We start from the raw sequence: 16,613 nt of genomic DNA on the forward strand, positions 1-16,613 counted from the left end.
AGATCGCTACAGTCTATTGAGCTGCTAAATTGATACTTTCCTTTATCACTTAGGAAGGGATTTCTCTCATCTGTCTTAAAGTTAGGTGCCTATTCCAAGATAGTTACTCCAAACACTATTTGTGGTTGATGAAAAAAGTAAGAAACTTTTAGAGCGTGTTTCGCTGTATCTGTGTATCAGTTACCATCTAGTAGCTTTATCTTTGCCAGGATATCCCATCTCCCTCTGATGACTGAGTAAATCATGGATGCATAGCTGGGCCCACAGACCTAACACATAAATGGTTAAAATTGTAAGAATTAGATGCTATGATGCAGTTCACCCAGGTAACTTCAGGCATTTTTGGCTGAGGTGCCTACTTGAGGAATGCAGTCATCCCAGACTCGCCCTGCAGGAACCTCTCAGCCTCATCTCCAATCCTGAACACAGGTGAGGGGGGAGGAATCACCAGGTGTCTGTCTCTATCCATTGGCTGCAGATGGTACCTAATGAGAGCAGGCCTCTAATTAGTGCAGGAGAGGTAAAGTATGGAGATTAGGTAAGGCCTAAATAGTCACTTATCACACAAAAAATGAAAAGTAATTTCTGTCTCTCAGAGATGGAAGCACTTTCTGCACTATATTGCACTAATCAGGATGTGATAAAGGACAACGTGATTATCATCTTAAAAATTACTCGGCTTGAGAATCAGTGCCTGGTCTGAAGGTGTGCTAGGGACCCACTGTGGCAGAACTGTATATTTTAGAGGCTTACCAGCATTTTCTCCAAGATACTACATGACTGAATACTTGATGTGTAGCCTAAATATCAATAAAATTGTATACAGATAAATTCTAATAATTACCCACTTGAAAGGGGAAAAGCTACAAAAAAAAAAAAAAAAAAAAGTAAAATGATAACATGGTAACATGGATATTAATGACTTTTCCAAAAAAACATACAGCATTAGACAGTTTAACGAAAGCACTACCCGTACCAAGTTAGCTCTAAAGTTGCCCACTATATAAACAATTATAATCAACTTGCTGCAATAATACCCTGTGCAAGTTATTTTTATAAAGAACAGGTATAGGACATAGGCATGCTCATCAACAGGGTCTGAGAAGCAACCAGGGCAGATTCAGCATCGAGTGACCCAGAGAAAATGAATGCAGATACCACTCATTTCAGGAGTTCATGCATACAAACATACACACATACAAACCCCTCAGCTTTATTAACTACAGCAGTGGGGCCAGAAATGTAGTTTCAGAAAATCAGGAATGCTTACAGCTCCTGAGACTGTTCATCAGCCAGTACCATAAACTAATTGAACAGCTCTGAACTAGTTTACCGCAGAGATTGATTACCCAAAGTCAGTCCTAAAACATTTGCAAGCAAAGGAACCACCCTTTTAAATTAATTTATTTTCAAAATCAAATACCAAAGCTAACCAAAGTAAAGGAACTTCCTGTTGGAAACCCAGTAGCAGACATTGTCCTTATCTATATGGGCGGCTGCCCTTCCACATGGCTGGCCCTGAGGTGTGGGTCCATGCATGCGATGTCAGCCGCTCAGAACGCGGGAGGTAGGGGAGAGGAGCCAGCAATTCCTCCATCCCTTCTCCACACCACCATAGGTAAAAGATGCAAGGGAAAATTCATCCTAGTCTGTCGTCTGTGCTTTTTCAGCATGTTTGAAAACATGACGTACATTGCTGTGATATACATTGTATATCCCAATGACAGAATGCGTCTACAAAACAGGGAGAAAAATTACCCTTTTTTATTATTCAGCTAGGCTATAAATTGCCATCTGGAAGCCGAACTCGTAAAATGTAGCAAAAGAGGTAATGACGACAGACAAGGCCAGGAAGAAAAATTGTTTGCACCATCCTCGCTGCCCCCAGACTGGGTGTTATATCCCAGCAAGGTGCAATCCATCTGGGATCCGTGGGAGTACGCATGGCTCTCTAATGGCAAATTCTGCCTTTAAAAATTAACTCACTACCCTGGGTTAACAGCTGGCACTTAGCAAATAGTGTGTATGCTCTACTGACTTTACCTCCTTTATGGCTTTCTCTGTGACTGCCCTTGAGTTAATGGTTACATCATGCGTTAGTAGGATGGTGCCGGTCATTCATTTCCCAACACGGTGAGTGCTGTCACGTGCTGGATGTTAAGTACTTCTCAGCCAGCCTAAGTCCTGTGTAATTAACTTTGGCCCAGCGCACAGAAGCGTGTTTGACAATGAGCATCATTCTCATCGGTTCTGCTGAGGGAGGCAGGGAGGATTCAGGGGGATGATATGAAACAACCTGGCATCTTTTTGCGGTTAATAGCACTACAGTTGTGAGGGAATGTCTCTTTGTCGCACTGCAGGGATTAGAAAATTGCAGAATGAGTTGTGATGGCCTAAAATGCGTCCATTCCTTTCGTTTGCACCCAAAATAATTCAGGCGATGATAATTTACACGGTAAATAAAATATTTTGTATTTTTCTTATTCAGAAACAAGGTGACTGATCAACTTCTTTTACTGAAATTGTCAACGATATTGAGGTTAGTGACATTTCTTTCTCTGAAAATAGCTGTCAGAATCTTAGAGTGAGATTAAGTTTAATAGGTCACTTGGTCTTTTCCTTAACAGTGTATGTTTCCCTTACCTCACATATTCTTTTCATATATTTCTGAGAGCACATCACAGCTTACAACTTTCACTTTACCCTACTATTCAGCAGACATTCCCTCCTTTCCTAGGTTGATCCACTGACTTCTTTTATAACCTTTGATATCTATAGAGATTTTTTGATAGTCTAGGATTTTGTCCCCTTTTACCACGAGTCATTGTGTAATCAATAATTTTTATCTTATTTTTTTATGTATATGGTGATTTCTTCAATTCCTTTTCATGTTCTTTTTTCTCTAACTTGCTTAATGTATTTTTAAGGAAGGGTCCTGTTTAGGCCAGTTGGCAATATTGCAGATGCTGGGATATCGCTTCATGAGATCACATAAAATTTAGATTTTTTTTTTCAGGTAGATGGCTTGCCAGCCACTGATATTTGTTATTCTCTCTTAGCATTTCTTTTCCTAAATACTTCTCTTTCACTGAGCCAGTGCTTTATGTTATTTTATTTTATGTTATTTTATTTATGTTATTTTATGTTATTCCAGCTATCTTTCTTTCCTTGAGGGAGAAAGATTTTTCCTTCTCTGATTGTTACCACTAAGTTTACCCTATTATGCCCACTGGCCTATGAAACCTGAGGAATTTACTACAACAAATCCCCTGAGAAGATTTACCAACTCAGAAAATGTGCTCCAGTGCCCAGCAAATACGCTTTACATATTCAGTGGCTCTTACTGTCTCTGAGGGAAAATCAAGCAGAGAGAGGTCTTTTCTTGCTTTAGTTTGTGAATAACTCTGAATTTCTTCATGCAAGGGAAACTAAAACACTGCAGAATAGAAGCAAAGTTTGAAAAAAACCAGCACCCTCTGACACCACACTCTTTCTTAATTACGTGGAAAGAAGAGAACTTGGCCTTATGTGAGAAATTTCAACAAACAGTTTAGAAATAGGATGGGAGGGGAAAAATAAGGCAGACAAATGGTAAAAATTATAGGTTGCTAATGGAAAGGTACAAAGAAGAGAGAATAATTTTAAGTAAATATGTTTATTTAGTCCATTTACTCGTTTCTAAAACAAACACAAACAAAAGAACTGATAAAATCACTTGCCTGAGGAACTGATCCTGTGCCAATAAAATTAATGCACTCTTTTTCACTGACTTTAATGAGTAGGGCCAGGCTGTAGATCTAAACAAAGACTTAGGATCTAAAGAATTTAGTGGGCTGGAGCTGTTGAGGTTGCCATGAGCTGAGCAAGAGGATCACTTTGTGAATGGATCACAGGAGCAGTCACTCTGCAGTGATGCATTTCTGTGGCGAGACTTGGAGTGAAAGTATTTTCAGGAGCCACAGGAAGGCAGTGTGTAACAACTTGATGGTGGTTTTGAAAGCTTCATGTAGAGCATCTGAGGAAAGGATGGGTGGCATCTATCAGCTCTTCTACCTGAGCTCAGCTTAAGAGTTGGTCAGAGAGTTTTCAGTGGCACGTCATTTTGGGGCAGAAAATGTTGACTTTTGACCTTTGGCTGACCTATAGCATTTTGATTCCTATAATGTAAATGACTGGTACAATATAAATTTGCATTAAATAATCACGGGGGTGTTTGACATTTATAACATTTCTATCTTCAAAGTGGAGTCAGCCTTCTGTGAATGCCCTGCAGCAACTGCAAAAATGGAATTTAGGTCGATAGATGATGAGATGTGTCAGGCAGCAAAATGCCTGGAGCCACAAACGTTCAAGCAACTCTAACAGCCGGCGCTGGTCGCTGCCCCTGGGTGGGGGTGCAGGGCTGTTTGCGATTTGAAGCTTTTTTTTCACAGCCACAACAAGAGGCTACCCAGGATCCATGACCTCCACTTTCAGGCGCAGCTAATGTGGGCAGCAGGCAACGAGATCCTCCCTCTCTTTTTTGGCTGCTCTGTCTTAATGGCCCAGGTGCTCGGATCACGTATCCAGGGTATTTGGTGTGACCCAACCTGCAATTACATTGGTGTCCCTTCAGAGGAACTTGCAGTCAGAAGGGGTACACGCACACCCTCACCATGTTTGCATACAAAACGGTTACAGACAAAATCCCTGCTCTTTCCAAAGAGTAAGATATTTTTAAAGGGTCCAATTCAAAGCTGCTTGAAATCCTTCTTTCTGGTTCTGCCCTTTCTGACTCCTCTAATACTGTCATTATCACATCTTTGTCCTTATAGAAGAGTCTAATAGGACCTCCACTGGTCAACAGTGTGTGATTACATTTATGGAGGGAAGTGGCAGGACACTGGTGTGTAAGAGCCCTCCAACAGAGATACCGCGTGGCTGGCAGGTATCCTGGTGCAGGGGAATCAACAAGTTGTCCTGTCCTGCCCATCACCAGCGCTCACTCTGTGCTTTCACCATCTTCAGAAACCCAGCCCTGCCAGCCTGTGCTCCTGGGTAGGCCGAGCTCTCTGCACAGCAGTGGTAACCATGATGGGTCTGAATGCAATCTGCAATGTAAAGATTGCTGCACAAAGAATTCACAGTATCACTGGACCCTTTGAAAAAGGTTCCTAACATTTGGCCTAAATTTCTGTTTTGGATCACTGTATTTCATGACACAAGCATACAAACTGTTTTCCCCAACTTGTAGCCTGACACTCAGCTTTTTTGGCAATAATGCAATTATATGAATTTCCATGTATTTTTCAATTTTCTAAAGGGAAGAATATATTTTCTTTCAATCATCATTTTCCCAATTTAATTAGTTAACATTAATACAGATTTCTCATTATGTAAATCAGCTTACAAACCCATTAGCCATTGTGACTCTTGTTGGTATTCCTAAGTAGCTTAGTCCTGCAGAACAGACTCACACAAAGTTTTCACTATGAGAAAGAAAACCTTATTATACCGCTCACCTCTCAGGGATATATTCCAGTCAAGCACGATTTCAGAAGCAGCTGTGTTTGCCGATGGGTGAATGTCTATCACTGAACTCAGCTGGATAAAACCTCTGGCTAGGGAATATGGAGAATTTTTGCAGAATTAAAGCAGATAATTGAGGGAGAAGAAGAGTTTTGCTGAAGCAGTGGGGGATAGCAATGTTTTGTTGAGTCTTGCAGCTTATATGTGGTAGAAAGGAACAGCTGGCTTGTGAACCTTCGAGTAGAAGTTCTTTGAGGTATTTGCTTTTTTGCAGTGCAGAAAACTGACAGCATTCAAGCCCCAAAGGGAAAAACCTTCAATTCTGCCCAAAGCCAATAAACTTGGTATCTGCTTTTGTGACCTTTTAATATGACAAACTTTCAATGTTGCCTAAATTGCTGTTTAAAGTATAAAATCTGAAGTTATATACATAACTACCAATATTGGGGGGGGGGGAGGGGTTCATAAATAAAAGGAAATTCAGAGTGCTAAATATTCAGAAGCTTTGATCAGCTTGCAAAAAGCTATCCAACAGTAACTGAAACTCAACAAAGTTTCCTGAACGAGGCAACTTTCCCAAGTAAAGTTGTCTAATTCAATTTCTAGTAATTTCTCTGTTCATGAGTTTAGTGGGATCGTCGGATGAAGGATTTCTTGCGGTATCCGTTGCTATTTCTATTTCCAATTTAAAAAGTGAAATTGTGGCAAGGTGCATTGACTGTGACAGGAAAAAGAAAATTCTCTACTCTTTTTCCAAGAATTCAAACTTAGCATTTTTTAGAGTTTTGGGGAAGGATCACTGAAAGGTGCTGGTCAGTTACTGAATCCACTTCTCTCTTAATTTGGATGTTATTTCCTAATCCTATTTTCAATACTGTAATTCCTGAATTATCATTATCAATATACATTAGAGTGGAGGGAGTAAGCTTTAGATCCTAAGAACTAATTAAGCATTTAGGCTGAAAAGCATTTCAAAGACTGAATTCTACTTAAATCAGCTGGAGCTTGTTGGTTAAATACGTTCTCAAACATGTCCACAGTGCAAATGTTAGGAAAAAAATATTACCCTTGCATGTTTATTTGCATTCTAAACATCGCTGGCTTTAAAATGTCGAACACCCTCTACACACATGGAAATGAGCAGAGGATATGAGCATTCTAAAGAACATGTCTAATAAATGTTTTAAAGAGTAGTTTGAATTTAGTATTTAAAGTGTGGGAGGCACAGCTGCTAGAAAAGCTGCTTTGCATTAAAGAAGTGCTACTACTTTTAATAAAATATATTTTTAAGATGTATAAAATGATTTAATTTTTGCCCATCATAAAATTTCAGTAAAAAGAGGGGAGAAAGTTGCAACAATATTGAAAGAGTCTGGGAAAAGTTTGTTTGTCAGTTGAAATGACTTTTCATTTTCATTTTGTATTTAGTTAGAAGTTGAAAAGCTGACGGCAAAATCATCTGTTGAAATAAAGCAGCTATAAAAGGACTTTTTCATTTCCTGACTGAAGGAAAAAAAAAAAAAAGAAAAAAAAAAGAAGAAGTAAAAAAAACAACCACTTTTGAATCTCTGAAGTGATAGCCAGAGAAGCATCTGGGTTACATTATCTGAATCCCTTGGAAATAAGAGGGCATAACTGCTGGAAAATGAAGTTGAAAAGTTGAAAATTAAGCTCTCACACAGTTGTTCCTAATCTTTTTTTTTTTTTTTTTTTTTTCTCCCAGGCCTTGCCCATTGCCTGTGAGAAACACATAGGCAGAAGCCCTGTGTCTGCCCTGGCTCTGAGGGTTAAACCTGGCTAGTAGCACTGACATGATCCTGAGCAGGAACAGATCTGGATCCTCCACTGGTGTGCTCCTCTGCAGCTGGGGGCTGGTATATGCAGCTGGCATATATGCAGCTGGCATATCATGGCCAGAGCATTGCCCTTCAGGATCTTAATCTAGGGGAAAAGTCACTGAATTCTGAACTCATAGGTTCCTACACTGCCTGTTGCACTTTTCTTCCTACTCATCTTGTTAGGAAAAGGATGAGTTATACTTTAATTAGTGAAATTTTATTTATGATTTAATAAAAGAAAAAAAAAAACAACTTGCATTCTCACTTCTAAAATCTTGCTTTGTTGATTGGATTTATCATAGAATTACAGAATTGCAATTCTAGAATCTATGATTCATAGAATCATAGAATGGGTTGGGTTGGGTTGGGTTTGAAGGGACCTTAACCATCATCTAGTTCCAACCCCTCTGCTAGGTGCTGGTGCTAGGGACACTTGCACCAGACCAGGTTGCTCAAAGCCCCATCCAGCCTGGCCTTGAACAGCTCCAGGGACGAGGCATCCACAGCTTCTCTGGGCAACTTGTTCCAGTGTATCATCACACTTACAGTAAAGAATTTCTGCCTGATATCTAATCTAAATCTACCCTCTTTTAGATAATATAACCCCTTGTCCTATTACTACAAACAGTAATAAAAAGGGCCTGCTTATGGGCTCTTTATGCTACTTACATGTTAAACTAATAGTAACAAGTTTACCAGTACCTATGCCCCCCAGCATACTGATAAACAGGGATACAACAGGCCTTGTTGTGACACTGTAAGATGCTTTCTTATTTTAGCAACAGATGTAAATACAGCAGAAAAACTATTCTATTTCATATATTGCTCAACTGCATAAAAGATGATTTTATTACCTTCATATGAATATTTTCAAGTGAAAGCACTTTCTTTATTGCATGTGCAAACACAATGAGCTGCCAAAGATTAACAGGCTCTACCACGTTGTAATAATTGAGTTTGTCTACTTGCCAGCATCACATTCTTTCCCTAACTTTGTCTCTTCGAGAGAAGTACATGACTTTTTGGAATCTTCCTACCATTACTATTGTCAGTGATTTAGTTGGAAGATATCATCTTGACTATGTGTCAGTTCTGAGAGTTATTTTCTGTATTATACCACGTACTTATGTCTGTTAAGTAGATATTTTACCATGTACACTGCCAAACCAGTGAGAATTAATGTACACAATAAAATTCAGACACCTAGTCTTGTTATCATCATTAACACTATGAAGAGCAGGAACCAATGCTATAATGTTTATAGAAGGCCTGTCTATGGACGTGTAAATAAATTTGACAAATAGAGCTATTTATTTGTGAAATGATGCTCAGTATCCTCCAGAACAATTTTTAGTAAGCACTATTCACAGAGTTCAGCTGTTTTTTCCCAAAGGGAGCAATGTATATTTTGAGTTACTTGCTATTTCTGTTCATACAGATCCTGATTTATTTATTTTCTTCTGGCTAGTTAGAATACTTGAAGCTTTGTGCTAAAATGTGCAAAAACTGAGGGAACTGTGAATAAACAAATAGAATGTCTTGGTTGTTAAGTGCTAAGTGATTTGGAGGGTTTTCTAAACCTGTCAGTAGAGATTCTGTGTGGTAACTACTCATTTGCTTTATTTATCTCGCTACTAAAGGAGGTTCCCTCAAATCTGTTTTAATTTTCCTTGTATTTTTCTTTCTCTACATTCCCGACCTTTCTCTATTCAATTCAAAATTAAATGAGACAGACATTGCTTTAGTAAATATGCAAATTCCAGTCGGACAAAGAAATATTGTTAGGAGTAATTGGTGATTGTATTTCTACAACAAATCTCATGAAGATGATGAATTAAGCAATTCTTTGAAAGTGAAAAATAATCACAGACTTTCCTATGACCACAAAATAAGGACAGAAGCAAGAGCAGTTTCAAGAGATCTTAATCCAGCACTTCATCCATGTCTGCAAATGTGTTACCTGTAAGTTTCAAAACACTCTCTTGACCTGCCTTTCTCAAAATAAACATCCAGCTAGCAAACATTAGTGGGAATTTAGAGAATCTGAGCCTCCTTCCTACTACACCAAGGTTTTAGGAACGATACACATGCCGCAGCTTCATTGCTACTGCTTGCAAAGCTTCTCATGGCATTGCTCATCTCATGTCTGCAGCCCTTATTTTCTATATCTTGGTGACTATTCAACAGGAGTTGAAACACTTCTCTATTACGGCCCTGAGGGTACTAATGGACTTTTTGCCCCTGCCTACCCTCCCCTGGGGCATCCCTCCACTCCTGCCTATGGCCCAGTACCCCGTTTCAGCTAAGGTCAAGGCTGTCATTTCTTACCCCAGCAATTTTGCAGGGGTGCCAACTTCTCCATCCCTGTTCCTGTCTCTTGTGTGCATCCCTTGGACCCACACCACCATCTCATCTCTGGCCCCATCTCCTGCTGCTTCTGACTGGGCTCCCTGAACAACCCCTGAACCTGGCACATCACTTGCCTTGTCTGGGGCTGTTGATGGATCCCTGTTACCAGCACCCAGATCTGCTTTCCATGTACAGCCCCCATGGGACTGCACCCTTTGGTAAGGGCATAACCTGTGCTGGGGTCACCTCAGCTTTCAGCTGTCAATCTGTCATAGAGTTGCTGGCTCTCACAGTCCCCTGATACTATCATCTTTGGCTTTCTGTTCTGAGCAACTACAAACAGCATCACATAGTATGTACAAAGAACAAAAGCTCTCTATTTTTCCCAACACTGTAATGATTCAGCAGAATAAACTCTTATTCTTTGCATGACTATGTGAAGATTCACCAAGCTTAAATGTACAGTAGGCCTGGGTTTAGGTCTCTGCTCCCAAACAAGAGCACCAAACAAGTCTTCCAGATGAATTGCCTACAATACTAGGCTGTTGAATAAAATGGGATACAGTTGGTGTTTATCAAGATTAGCTGGCTGTCCCTCAAATGTCCAGGCAATATGCTCTAAAGACACTTAGAGTGTTGTCATCTGCAGGACAGATAGTTGAGAATCCCAGAGAATCCTACCAAGCCATGGGTTTGAAATGTGTGTCCCAGTAGCCACATGTCAAGAGGAGTCAGCTGGTGATGAGACATTACTAGGAAAGCTTGATGTGCTGAAGGAACACAGTGGTCTGAACAGCTAGGAAATAGCTGAGCAGAGGAGTTTAGGAGTTCGGTAACATCTGCATACTAGACGTAAGCATCTTACCTCATTATGATTGCTAGCAGTGCACTACAAACCATCTTTCTGAGTGTCCCAATGGACACACAAATTTCTTGACTAAATATAAATTAATGCCTGCTAAGTTCCCCCTGAAAACAGTGCAAACAGTTGTAAAAACACTTGGTGATGACCCACTTGCCTATTTACAAGCATCTAGGAACTGCCCTGTTCTATCCTAGATATCTCCATGGGGTTGGCAGGTATGACACAGGATGTACATGCGTCCTATGTCCCTCTAGGGCAGCAGCTAAAAGTTAGATGGGATACACCCGAATCCCACCCTTAGCTTAGGAATGACCCAGCTCAAACAGTAGCAGGCTTAAACCAAAATAAGCAAATTCATGCAGAGATTTTACCTGGTTCTGATGAGATCTGCTGCTTACAAGGCTCTGCAGGAGAGAGCTACCAGAACTACCTGTTCCCAAGTTACCTTACCTTTATACTGGCTGGCGGATATCCAGTTCTCCCCGTCCTTCCTTAAGTGGCACAGAGTGAAGTTTGTGGCACACCACTTATGCCCACATTCACTTGTTACAGCATGTACTCTTTGGCAGGGCAAACAAAGCGATCCTAACCTCCCCCGAGTGTTTGAAATCAGGAGGAGGTGAGGGCTCTTGGTATGCAGACAGAAGCACTCAGTGCTTTGTAGAAACACAAGTCCCTAATCAGAGATGTAAAGATAATGAAAACTGAAAAATTCTGGAAGCTTCTGAACTGTAGGCATAAATATGAAGCCCAAAGGATAGTCTAAGACTTGATAACGTGTTTGTACTTTTTACTGGATCCTTGAACTAGTGCACTAGGCCTCCACATTCAAGTTAGACATCACTCACTGAAAAGCAGTATTACATAAAAGCAATGGGGATATTTGGGCAGCCCTAGTATATAAATGTTTTATTTCTGATGACTTACAAGGATTGGCTGAAGTCATTTGGTTTGCTCAGCCCAGAGCAGAGCAGGCTGAGGGGAGGCCTCATGGCGGCCTGCAGCTCCCTCACGAGGGGAGCGGAGGGGCAGGCGCTGAGCTCTGCTCTCTGGGGACAGCAACAGGACCCGAGGGAACGGCATGGAGCTGGGACAGGGGAGGGTCAGGCTGGGGGTTAGGGAAAGGTTCTGCACCCAGAGGGTGGTCGGGCACTGGGACAGGCTCCCCAGGGCAGTGGTCACAGCACCAAGCTGCTGGAGTTCAAGGAGCATTCAGACAGTGCTCTTAGATATATGACTTAACTATTAGGTTGCCCTTTGTGGGGTCAGGAGTTGAACTCAATGATCCTTGTGGGTCCCTTTCAGCTCAGGAGATTTTGCAATTATTATGTACACCACATCCAGCAGAAGCAGTGCAAAATTGTGAAGAAGTTGTAGAAGTCTTGCTCCTCAAGAGACAACTGGGTGCCCAACTCTGTGAGTATGAATGGGCGACATTTCTCATTCTGTCTCCCTGAGTAGCAAGCTAATTGCTTAGATTGTGGATCCTGTTGCAGTGCTGAACAAGAGCCCCACTGTCACTCTGCACAGCATCACCAGCTTCCCAGCCGCCTGCACACAGCCTCGCAGCTGGGAAGGGGCTCAGAGGCAACCAGAAAGCCCAGCACTGGAAGGCAGCAGTGGAACACAACATTACCAGGGCAAATAAAGTTGGGAAAAAAGCATTTCTTTCTTTCCTATCAAATCATCCTTGGGGAGGAAAAAAAAAAAAAAAAAGTTTTGGATGGCATTGTTTAAAAATATGTTTAAAAGTGAAGTCTGGAATAAGGGAAGGTGATGTCTCCTTTCTCTTTTCAATGACCAGACAGATCTACCTTATTTTGGAAGTGGTCCTTTCCCAGGAGATACTATAAAAAAGTGATAACTCCCACTATCTTTGATCGTTTCTACACTATCAAAGCTTCTGCTGAGCAAAGAAAATATCAGAAAGGTTATCTGTCCATGTTTTTCAATGCAATGAATTGATCAATGCTACAAAGTCTATTTGAGAAACTAGGCAATCAAATTCCTCTAGGCAGGTTTCAATAAATATGTGACTCTGTCCATGACCCTTTTCTCTCTATTTCCAATTAATATTTTAATGAGCAAATTTTCTTTGAAGATTCTCTTGAGGAAAAAGCAAATTTTATTTGAATGGAGAGAAATTCTCTAAAAAATAAATTTTATATTTCTTTTTCGATTAACAGTTGCCTTGGAGCTTGGTTGAAAGAATTTGATTGATCTGGTCAGAGATATCAAGTCACTCAGGAAACCTAATCAAATTGTGTATATTATTCATTAACCTACCAGGAAAAAGGACGGCACATAAAAATGTAAAGATTTTAATGTAAAATTCAGGTACTGCATTATATTCAACAAGTAGGCAAACCATGTAAATAAAGGTTGTCTGCTACAGAAAAACCTGATTTCTCTTGCAGAGGTTTGGTGGCACTATAAAGAACTTTCTTTTTATAGACTCTAGTTCCTTTATGTTGATTTCTGTGTATGCAGCTACAAGCTAGCCCCTACCAAATGCTCACCTTCATATATGCTATCACTTTTTCTATACTCTTTATTTTGCCAGTCAGCACTGTAGGAAATGTTCCACATAGAAAAAAGCAATGGTAGATTTGCAGGAGTTAGCAAATACAGCAGCCAATGAGTTTTCTGATGGCTACCACCAAATAGCCCTGCAGCTCACCTGTCGGTGCTTCACCCCTCCAAAGAGTAGACAGGGCCCCAGAGCCCAGCAGTCACATCTCACCCACACCCTCCCCTTTCCTCCAAAGCTTTGCACTGCTCAGACAAACCAACTGGATGCAGCTCAGGTACATGTCATGATCACTCCTTTTTCTGCTTGGAGCTCACCAGTATCTGAAGGGTGGCAGCGTAGTGAACCAGGGTGCAGATAGACCAGGGTGCTGGCAGTCCTGAGGAGCACACCCTGCTTGAAGCACTACATCCAAAACTTGCCTCATCAGCGCTGTTCACCACTGCCCTTGCTACTCTGCCTTCAAATCCCACCACAGCATACAATGCCATCTCTACCAACCTGTGATGTAAATAGGTTCCTCCAAAGCTCTAGTATCTGCCAAGACTGCCCAGGAATGGTCATGCTGATGGTTTATTATAAAGCTCTAATATGTAGTTAATGACAACAAATTTTCTGCCATGCCAGTTGGTATTTTAATAGCCTTAATAATAGTACATATTAGTGGCATTATTACTTGCTTGTGTAACACCCATCTTCACTGCGCTATGCCAGCAGTAACTGATGAGTACACATCCTAAGAAAATATTTGGCCTGGAGCTGACTTTTCAGAGCAGGTCTTTAACCTAAGGGAAAAGAAATGTGAGTTTGAGATGGGTAGGAGAGAGATTTGATGCTCTTTTGGAGTTACATATCTGCTTCCAGATTCTGCAGATGCAGAAAGCAGCTTAAAAATAGATTATTCCACTTGGGCTATTGCTGTGCAGACTGCTCCAGACTCAGCCAAGAACAGCAGACCTGCTGCACAAGCCAAGCTGCCAAGAGGTAGGAATCCAAGATGGGGAGATGCCAGTGTGCCATCTCTCAGACTGTGTTTTTTTTAATCCATTCTGCATATGACTGGAAAAGTTATTAGCAAGAACAGATGAGATGACTGGGTCAATATAACAGTTCTGGGGTGTCTAATGAGCAGCTTGCTAGCTGTCTCATATATTCAAGTACTGAGAAAAAGTAGGAAACCAGGCCTAAGATCATTTTAGGTCTTCTATTTGGCCTTGGGTCTTCTGCTTTACCCAAAATATCATGTAATCATAGGCCTAATCTATCAAGTTGGCAAGATAAAACTTTAGGATTGTTGACATCAAAAAGAAGAAGAAAGCCAAATTCTATAGGTTCCTGGTGAGGTCAGCTCCTGTCAAATGCTGTAACTACAAGGCTGCTGCCCAGAAGAGGGTCTTCAGCACCTCTAATAGGATCCCATACTCCACTGATGCTGTGGACTCCCATCTGGGGCAGATGTTGGCCTGTTTTGTGCTGAGCACTTGGTTCAAGTTCATTTGTCTTCTGTCTATTTGCTAGATGCTTGGTCCACACACTGGGCATCAATGTCCCTATGTCCTATACAGATCATCTTTCACTGGCACCATGCTTTTTCCTGTGTATGTTTAGGAACCTGGTAAGGATTAGAGAGTTTGTGCTAGTTTCAGACACTCTCTTTTGCTAAGTAATACCTGTCTCAACTCATAGTAGCTCCCAGGATGATGACCAGTTTGACATAGTCACCCAGGCTCTTTCCTTTGGCTCTGTGTTGATAGTCAATCCTTTGTTTTTCTCTATCCATCTGCTGAGAGAAATGGTCCCAGCACACAAGTCCCACATGTCTGTACCCCCATTTCATGTTCTTCCTGGTTCCTTCTCCCCTGTCCTGAAGTGCCTGTGAGGCCATGGCAGCTGCATCAAGCAGAACCTGCAACCTGGGCACCACTAAAACCATTGAGACAATTTTCTTGGCAAAAATTCCACCGGAAAAGCCAAGGACTAAATTGGCAGCTGAATGCTATTTTTCACATACCAACTGATTATTTTTTTTCCTATTGATTGGCAATTAGCCTGTTCTAAAACACTCAGGGTCAAATTTCCAGCTGGCATAAGTCAGAGAAGTACCACTGACGTCTCTGATTTATTTTCCAAAAGGTTTAAAAATTCAGCAGGAGCTTTAAAATGCCAATGTTATACATCAAACAGCTGGCTAAAACTCACAAATTTAGCATATTTTCTATAATGCTCTTTGACATTAAGTATTCCTTATGGACTAGTACAATAAATATAAGTGCTAGAGAGAGTATTCTGAAGTCTTTTTTTAATTTTTTAAAAAAAAAAAAAAAAAAAAAGTGAAAGACTTTATCAACATAAGTTTTAAGGATAAGAGTCAAAATGTGGATACAAATTTTACATTTTGAGCCCTTTCTATCTTTTACAGACATGTGTCAGTTACCATAATGAATCAAATTTCAGTTTTAGGAGTCCTGCAGATTTTTTTGCGTGGAAGTTAGACACTGCTGTCATGGTGACTGGAAGGATTTTGCCAGCTTTCAGTGGGAGTGGACTTCATCCCTTGTGAAGACCAATTCCCCAGCAGGTGTGGATATCATCTGTGTGCAATTTGCATGACACAGTTCCTGCATTTCTGTTACACTTCTCTTTTCAAATTTGCTTCTCAAAGTATGCAGCATGTTGCCATCCCAGATGAATGTTCTAATGAAACTAAAGGCCCAGGAGCTGGGTGCCCTTGGGGAATTCGGGTGGTAAAGGAAGGCAAGAGAAGCTCCGTATTCCATGTTGTCTCTTGTTGTCTCAAAGGCATAGTCTGAGGAGATAAACATTGCCAGCACTTATTTCATAAGTTCTGGGAAATCTAATATCAGGCCTGCCTCTATGATCTGCACATTTTAGGAAACTGTTGTAAGTCATGTAATTCTGACTGCAGTTTTTCCTATGCTTCCTTCAGTTGCCAACTAAGCAGAACTGGTTTGGGGCTGCACTTAAGAGTATGCATCCTATTTCTGGACATCAGTACAGACATACTAAGTTTTCTCCATCTGCTTCACCTTGTTGTGGAAGTGAGTCACTGCTACTGAAGTCTGTATTGTAACAAGAGAAGAACATGATGTATGTGATATAGAGAAGCGATATTTCATTCTACCAGCCTGAAACTCATGTAGACGAAGACAAGACCAGGCTGTAAATGGCATGTTTTCTTCTATTTTACATGGATTCAAAATACAACAAAAGCCTTTCTTTTAATAGACTCAGGTTCTTTTTTATATTTAGAATACAAGAGATCATGATGCAGAATATAATATATATATATATATATATAAAAGTGTGTTATTTGTATAAAAGCAATATACTCAGGAAACTCTGGAAAAGCATTTTACTACCTATAGAAACACCACCTTCTTCTTAGTCCCAGGAGTTACAAGTAAATCTTCTGTATTCATGTTGCCTTAACTGAATGCTAGTTAAGTCTAGGTTGTTTTCTAATAAAGAGTGATTTCCTTGGTAGCAGAGACATGTAGTAGTC

The 16,613-nt window shown here is 40.6% G+C and overlaps 1 protein-coding gene across 1 annotated transcript in view; it reads right to left on the bottom strand.

The window, feature by feature from the left end:
- LOC118175252 (hyaluronidase PH-20-like) overlaps positions 1–10,978 on the bottom strand; it is a 36,224-nt gene extending 25,246 nt beyond the window's left edge. The window contains exon 1 of the mRNA XM_035341241.1: positions 10,932–10,978. The gene's annotated coding sequence lies outside the window, so the exon portion shown is untranslated. The remainder of the gene's footprint in view (positions 1–10,931) is intronic.
- Positions 10,979–16,613: the final 5,635 nt, after the last annotated feature.

The sequence above is a fragment of the Oxyura jamaicensis genome, chromosome 1, assembly GCF_011077185.1.
Source record: "Oxyura jamaicensis isolate SHBP4307 breed ruddy duck chromosome 1, BPBGC_Ojam_1.0, whole genome shotgun sequence".
Taxonomy (NCBI): Eukaryota; Metazoa; Chordata; class Aves; order Anseriformes; family Anatidae; genus Oxyura; species Oxyura jamaicensis.